The sequence below is a fragment of the Cherax quadricarinatus genome, chromosome 7, assembly GCF_038502225.1.
Source record: "Cherax quadricarinatus isolate ZL_2023a chromosome 7, ASM3850222v1, whole genome shotgun sequence".
NCBI lineage: Eukaryota > Metazoa > Arthropoda > Malacostraca > Decapoda > Parastacidae > Cherax > Cherax quadricarinatus.
The window spans coordinates 65,487,968-65,495,406 of NC_091298.1; positions in this window are offsets into that span (position 1 = coordinate 65,487,968).

A 7,439-nucleotide genomic window follows, 5' to 3' on the forward strand; every position below is an offset into this window, starting at 1 on the left:
TACCCTGGCTTATTAACCCTGGGATATTACCCTGGCCTATTAACCCTGGGATATTATCCTGGCTTATTAACCCTGGGATATTATCCTGGCTTATTAACCCTGGGATATTACCCTGGCTTATTAACCCTGGGATATTATCCTGGCTTATTAACCCTGGCCTGGCTTATTAACCCTGGGATATTATCCTGGCTTATTAACCCTGGAATATTATCCTGGCTTATTAACCCTGGGATATTATCCTGGCTTATTAACCCTGGGATATTATCCTGGCTTATTAACCCTGGGATATTATCCTGGCTTATTAACCCTGGGATATTATCCTGGCTTATTAACCCTGGGATATTATCCTGGCTTATTAACCCTGGGATATTATCCTGGCTTATTAACCCTGGGATATTATCCTGGCTTATTAACCCTGGGATATTATCCTGGCTTATTAACCCTGGGATATTATCCTGGCTTATTAACCCTGGGATATTATCCTGGCTTATTAACCCTGGGATATTATCCTGGCTTATTAACCCTGGGATATTATCCTGGCTTATTAACCCTGGGATATTATCCTGGCTTATTAACCCTGGGATATTATCCTGGCTTATTAACCCTGGGATATTATCCTGGCTTATTAACCCTGGGATATTATCCTGGCTTATTAACCCTGGGATATTATCCTGGCTTATTAACCCTGGGATATTATCCTGGCTTATTAACCCTGGGATATTATCCTGGCTTATTAACCCTGGGATATTATCCTGGCTTATTAACCCTCGAATATTATCCTGGCTTATTAACCCTGGGATATTATCCTGGCTTATTAACCCTGGTATATTATCCTGGCTTATTAACCCTGGGATATTATCCTGGCTTATTAACCCTGGAATATTATCCTGGCTTATTAACCCTGGGATATTATCCTGGCTTATTAACCCTGGGATATTATCCTGGCTTATTAACCCTGGGATATTATCCTGGCTTATTAACCCTGGGATATTATCCTGGCTTATTAACCCTGGGATATTATCCTGGCTTATTAACCCTGGGATATTATCCTGGCTTATTAACCCTATGATATTATCCTGGCTTATTAACCCTGGAATATTATCCTGGCTTATTAACCCTGGGATATTATCCTGGCTTATTAACCCTGGGATATTATCCTGGCTTATTAACCCTGGGATATTATCCTGGCTTATTAACCCTGGAATATTATCCTGGCTTATTAACCCTGGAATATTATCCTGGCTTATTAACCCTGGAATATTATCCTGGCTTATTAACCCTGGGATATTATCCTGGCTTATTAACCCTGGGATATTATCCTGGCTTACTAACCCTGGGATATTATCCTGGCTTATTAACCCTGGAATATTATCCTGGCTTATTAACCCTGGGATATTATCCTGGCTTATTAACCCTGGGATATTATCCTGGCTTATTAACCCTGGGATATTACCCTGGCTTATTAACCCTGGGATATTATCCTGGCTTATTAATCCTGGGATATTATCCTGGCTTATTAACCCTGGGATATTATCCTGGCTTATTAACCCTGGGATATTATCCTGGCTTATTAACCCTGGGATATTATCCTGGCTTATTAATCCTGGGATATTATCCTGGCTTATTAACCCTGGGATATTATCCTGGCTTATTAACCCTGGGATATTATCCTGGCTTATTAACCCTGGAATATTATCCTGGCTTATTAACCCTGGAATATTATCCCGGCTTATTAACCCTGTGATATTATCCTGGCTTATTAACCCTGGAATATTATCCTGGCTTATTAACCCTGGGATATTATCCTGGCTTATTAACCCTGGGATATTTTCCTGGCTTATTAACCCTGGAATATTATCCTGGCTTATTAACCCTGGGATATTATCCTGGCTTATTAACCCTGGGATATTATCCTGGCTTATTAACCCTGGAATATTATCCTGGCTTATTAACCCTGGAATATTATCCTGGCTTATTAACCCTGGGATATTATCCTGGCTTATTAACCCTGGGATATTATCCTGGCTTATTAACCCTGGGATATTATCCTGGCTTATTAACCCTGGAATATTTTCCTGGCTTATTAACCCTGGGATATTATCCTGGCTTATTAACCCTGGGATATTATCCTGGCTTATTAACCCTGGGATATTATCCTGGCTTATTAACCCTGGAATATTTTCCTGGCTTATTAACCCTGGGATATTATCCTGGCTTATTAACCCTGGGATATTTTCCTGGCTTATTAACCCTGGGATATTATCCTGGCTTATTAACCCTGGAATATTTTCCTGGCTTATTAACCCTGGGATATTATCCTGGCTTATTAACCCTGGGATATTATCCTGGCTTATTAACCCTGGGATATTATCCTGGCTTATTAACCCTGGAATATTATCCTGGCTTATTAACCCTGTGATATTATCCTGGCTTATTAACCCTGGGATATTATCCTGGCTTATTAACCCTGGGATATTATCCTGGCTTTTTAACCCTGGGATATTATCCTGGCTTATTAACCCTGGAATATTATCCTGGCTTATTAACCCTGGAATATTATCCTGGCTTATTAACCCTGGGATATTATCCTGGCTTATTAATCCTGTGATATTATCCTGGCTTATTAACCCTGGGATATTATCCTGTTATAAATTCACATAAAAAGAAGAGCTCAGGTATCTCTAAAACAGAGGCTCACACGGGGGCTCACACGGGGGCTCACACGGGGGCTCACACGGGGGCTCACACGGGGGCTCACACGGGGGCTCACACGGGGCTCTAAAATAAAGTCGAACTTAAAAGTTGCCTGAAGATGGAACATCAAGTTGGTTATTAAAACTGACTGACTCCCAATAACACGATTGTAAATAGGTCAAGGGATTGGTGATAGCTCACTTGCCAGCAGGAATAGCCTGGTTGATCAGGCCCTGATTCACCTAGAGGCTGGTCACAGACCGGGCAGCGGGGGCGTTGAGCCGCGAAACCCTCTCCAGGTATACTCCGGGTATGGGTTCAGACCTCACCTGCTCCGTGAGGTGGTTAAATCTGACTTATGCTCTGCCAGTGTTTAGTGTTACCCAAACACTGGTGTGAGATAACGAAACTCAGGTAAACTATGTCTTCTTGGCTGAGATATTGCGTCACATGGCAAGACACCCCACCAATCTTCAGCCTAGTCTCTGAAGCCAGTGTTGTGTTGAAGATCCCAGCCACTAAGTACAGGAGGGCCCCACCAATCTTCAGCCTAGTCACTGAAGCCAGTGTTGTGTTGAAGATCCCAGCCACTAAGTACAGGAGGGCCCCACCAACCTTCAGCCTAGTCACTGAAGCCAGTGTTGCTGTGTTGTAGATCCCAGCCACTAAGTACAGGAGGGCCCCACCAACCTTCAGCCTAGTCACTGAAGCCAGTGTTGCTGTGTTGTAGATCCCAGCCACTAAGTACAGGAGGGCCCCACCAATCTTCAGCCTAGTCACTGAAGCCAGTGTTGTGTTGAAGATCCCAGCCACTAAGTACAGGAGGGCCCCACCAACCTTCAGCCTAGTCACTGAAGCCAGTGTTGCTGTGTTGTAGATCCCAGCCACTAAGTACAGGAGGGCCCCACCAACCTTCAGCCTAGTCACTGAAGCCAGTGTTGCTGTGTTGTAGATCCCAGCCACTAAGTACAGGAGGGCCCCACCAACCTTCAGCCTAGTCACTGAAGCCAGTGTTGCTGTGTTGTAGATCCCAGCCACTAAGTACAGGAGGGCCCCACCAACCTTCAGCCTAGTCACTGAAGCCAGTGTTGCTGTGTTGTAGATCCCAGCCACTAAGTACAGGAGGGCCCCACCAACCTTCAGCCTAGTCACTGAAGCCAGTGTTGCTGTGTTGAAGATCCCAGCCACTAGTACAGAAGGGCTCCACATACAGACCCCTCAAGGAAGGTTCCTTGATGTTAGTGAGGGGCTCTTGATTTAGGGAATTGGATCTGTGCTCCAGTTCCCCGAATTAAGCCTGAATGCCTTCCAGATCCCCCCCCAGGCGCTGTATAATCCTCCGGGTTTAGCGCTTCCCCCTTGATTATAATAATAGTAATCCACATGGAGAATATTCTTTTTTCGGTGCGCGACGTTTTCTTTGGCTTCAAATCGAGCCGTTGTTCATTATGTTCAGCCCGCCGGTGCTTGTCACCGGCGGGCTGAACAATGGCTCAGTTGAAACTTTACGAAAACGTGGAGAACCGAGAAAATAAGATTCTGTATGTGGTGCCCTCCTTTAAGTTTTTTTTTTTCTTATTCGCCGGTATTCTCCCGGCCCGGGTCTTTTCCAAGTAGTGGTGACCCGGCCTTGGCTCCCTCTCTGGGGAGTGTCTCGAGACCTAAATCTCCCATTGGAGGAGGTACAAGTACCCCCTCATCTTTGGGACCAAGTGTCCCCAGGCCTAGCCACAGTCCCCGCCCACACGGGGCTCGTAGGGAGAAGCTAGGCCTCCGTTTTACCATCTGCCCCACCCCAAAGGGGCTCGTGGGGATGGCAGTCTTCCTGTAAGTTTCTTTGGGAACAGGTACGCATAAATTCAGTTACACAAATAATCATACATAGTAATATATATGTAAATTACCTACCAGGATAACCCCAAAAAAGGTCGAAGTGATTTATTTCCTTTTTTTGTATATAACCTAGTCTATTTGCTGTTGTATTAGAAAAACGATACCACGGGCGGGGTTAGAACCCGCGATCAAAGAGTCTAAAAACTCCAGACCGACGCGTTAGCCACTGGGCCAGCTGGAGTTTTAACTCTGATCGCGGGTTCTAACCCCGCCTGTGGTATGGTTTCTTTACAATCGTGTCATGAAGATTTCGTGAGTCTTGCTCTCATATTCTATATAACAGAAAAAAAGAGTCGCTCCCCCCTCAACTCTTGCGGTTTAGAAGACTGAGGATAAGTTAGGTCAGGTTTGTCAGGAAACAGGACAAGTATTTCCTGACGCGACTCTTACATGATGACCCCTAACTGGAGCTTTTGATCATCTGACCGACGCCTTCCCCTGGCTTATGTTTGTAACCATTAGAGTATTAAGACCGAGGGAGGGTTCAATTCCTGTGAGAGGTTTAATTATTTGAACCTTCCACCATGTGCTCAGAATCCACATGGTTATTGACGGTGATTATCATCTGGTTGGAAACAAAAATGGAAACTGACAGCCTAGTAGCCGTGATGGTAAACAAGTCTTGTCAATCAACCGTGGTCTGATCAACCAGGCTGTTATTGCTGCCCCCATGCAAACTGATGTACGAACCACAGCCCGGTAAGACACATGTACAATAGTTGGGTATCTTTATTCCGAGACGTTTCGCCTACACAGTGGGTTTCTTCAGTCAAGTACAGAGGAGTTTACAGAAGCAGTAGAGATGTGAAGACGATGTAATCAGTCCATCACCCTTGAAGACGTAGATTTGAGGTGGTCAGTCCCTCAGCAATGGACTGATTACATCATCGTCACTTCTATACTGCCTCTGCAAAATTCTGAGTGCTCGACTGAAGAAGCCTGCTGTGTAGGCGAAACGTTTCGGAATAAAGATACCTAACTATTGTACATGTGTCTTACCAACCTGTTGGCCTGGTTTCAACACTGTTGGCCTGGTTTCAACTCTGTTGGCCTGGTTTCAACTCTGTTGGCCTGGTTTCAACACTGTTGGCCTGGTTTCAACTCTGTTGGCCTGGTTTCAACTCTGTTGGCCTGGTTTCAACTCTGTTGGCCTGGTTTCAACTCTGTTGGCCTGGTTTCAACTCTGTTGGCCTGGTTTCAACTCTGTTGGCCTGGTTTCAACTCTGTTGGCCTGGTTTCAACTCTGTTGGCCTGGTTTCAACTCTGTTGGCCTGGTTTCAACTCTGTTGGCCTGGTTTCAACTCTGTTGGCCTGGTTTCAACTCTGTTAGCCTGGTTTCAACTCTGTTAGCCTGGTTTCAACTCTGTTAGCCTGGTTTCAACTCTGTTAGCCTGGTTTCAACTCTGTTAGCATGGTTTCAACTCTGTTGGCCTGGTTTCAACTCTGTTGGCCTGGTTTCAACTCTGTTAGCCTGGTTTCAACTCTGTTGGCCTGGTTTCAACTCTGTTGGCCTGGTTTCAACTCTGTTGGCCTGGTTTCAACTCTGTTGGCCTGGTTTCAACTCTGTTAGCCTGGTTTCAACTCTGTTGGCCTGGTTTCAACTCTGTTGGCCTGGTTTCAACTCTGTTGGCCTGGTTTCAACTCTGATTCTGTCATTGTAACGGATATATATCCGTTACAATGACAGTCAGCTCATTCACAATTATATGGCTACACTCAGGCTACACTCAGGCTACACTCAGGCTACACTCAGGCTACACTCAGGCTACACTCAGGCTTCACTCAGGCTACACTCAGGCTACACTCAGGCTACACTCAGGCTTCACTCAGGCTACACTCAGGCTTCACTCAGGCTACACTCAGGCTACACTCAGGCTTCACTCAGGCTACACTCAGGCTACACTCAGGCTACACTCAGGCTTCACTCAGGCTACACTCAGGCTACACTCAGGCTACACTCAGGCTACACTCAGGCTTCACTCAGGCTACACTCAGGCTACACTCAGGCTTCACTCAGGCTACACTCAGGCTTCACTCAGGCTACACTCAGGCTACACTCAGGCTACACTCAGGCTACACTCAGGCTACACTCAGGCTACACTCAGGCTACACTCAGGCTTCACTCAGGCTACACTCACGCTACACTCACGCTACACTCAGGCTACACTCAGGCTACACTCAGGCTACACTCAGGCTACACTCAGGCTTCACTCAGGCTACACTCAGGCTACAATCAGGCTACACTCAGGCTACACTCAGGCTACACTCAGGCTTCACTCAGGCTACACTCAGGCTTCACTCAGGCTACACTCAGGCTTCACTCAGGCTACACTCAGGCTTCACTCAGGCTTCACTCAGGCTACACTCAGGCTACACTCAGGCTTCACTCAGGCTACACTCAGGCTTCACTCAGGCTACACTCAGGCTTCACTCAGGCTACACTCAGGCTACACTCAGGCTACACTCAGGCTTCACTCAGGCTACACTCAGGCTACACTCAGGCTTCACTCAGGCTACACTCAGGCTTCACTCAGGCTACACTCAGGCTACACTCAGGCTACACTCAGGCTACACTCAGGCTACACTCAGGCTACACTCAGGCTACACTCAGGCTTCACTCAGGCTACACTCACGCTACACTCACGCTACACTCAGGCTACACTCAGGCTACACTCAGGCTACACTCAGGCTACACTCAGGCTTCACTCAGGCTACACTCAGGCTACAATCAGGCTACACTCAGGCTACACTCAGGCTACACTCAGGCTTCACTCAGGCTACACTCAGGCTTCACTCAGGCTACACTCAGGCTTCACTCAGGCTACACTCAGGCTTCACTCAGGCTTCACTCA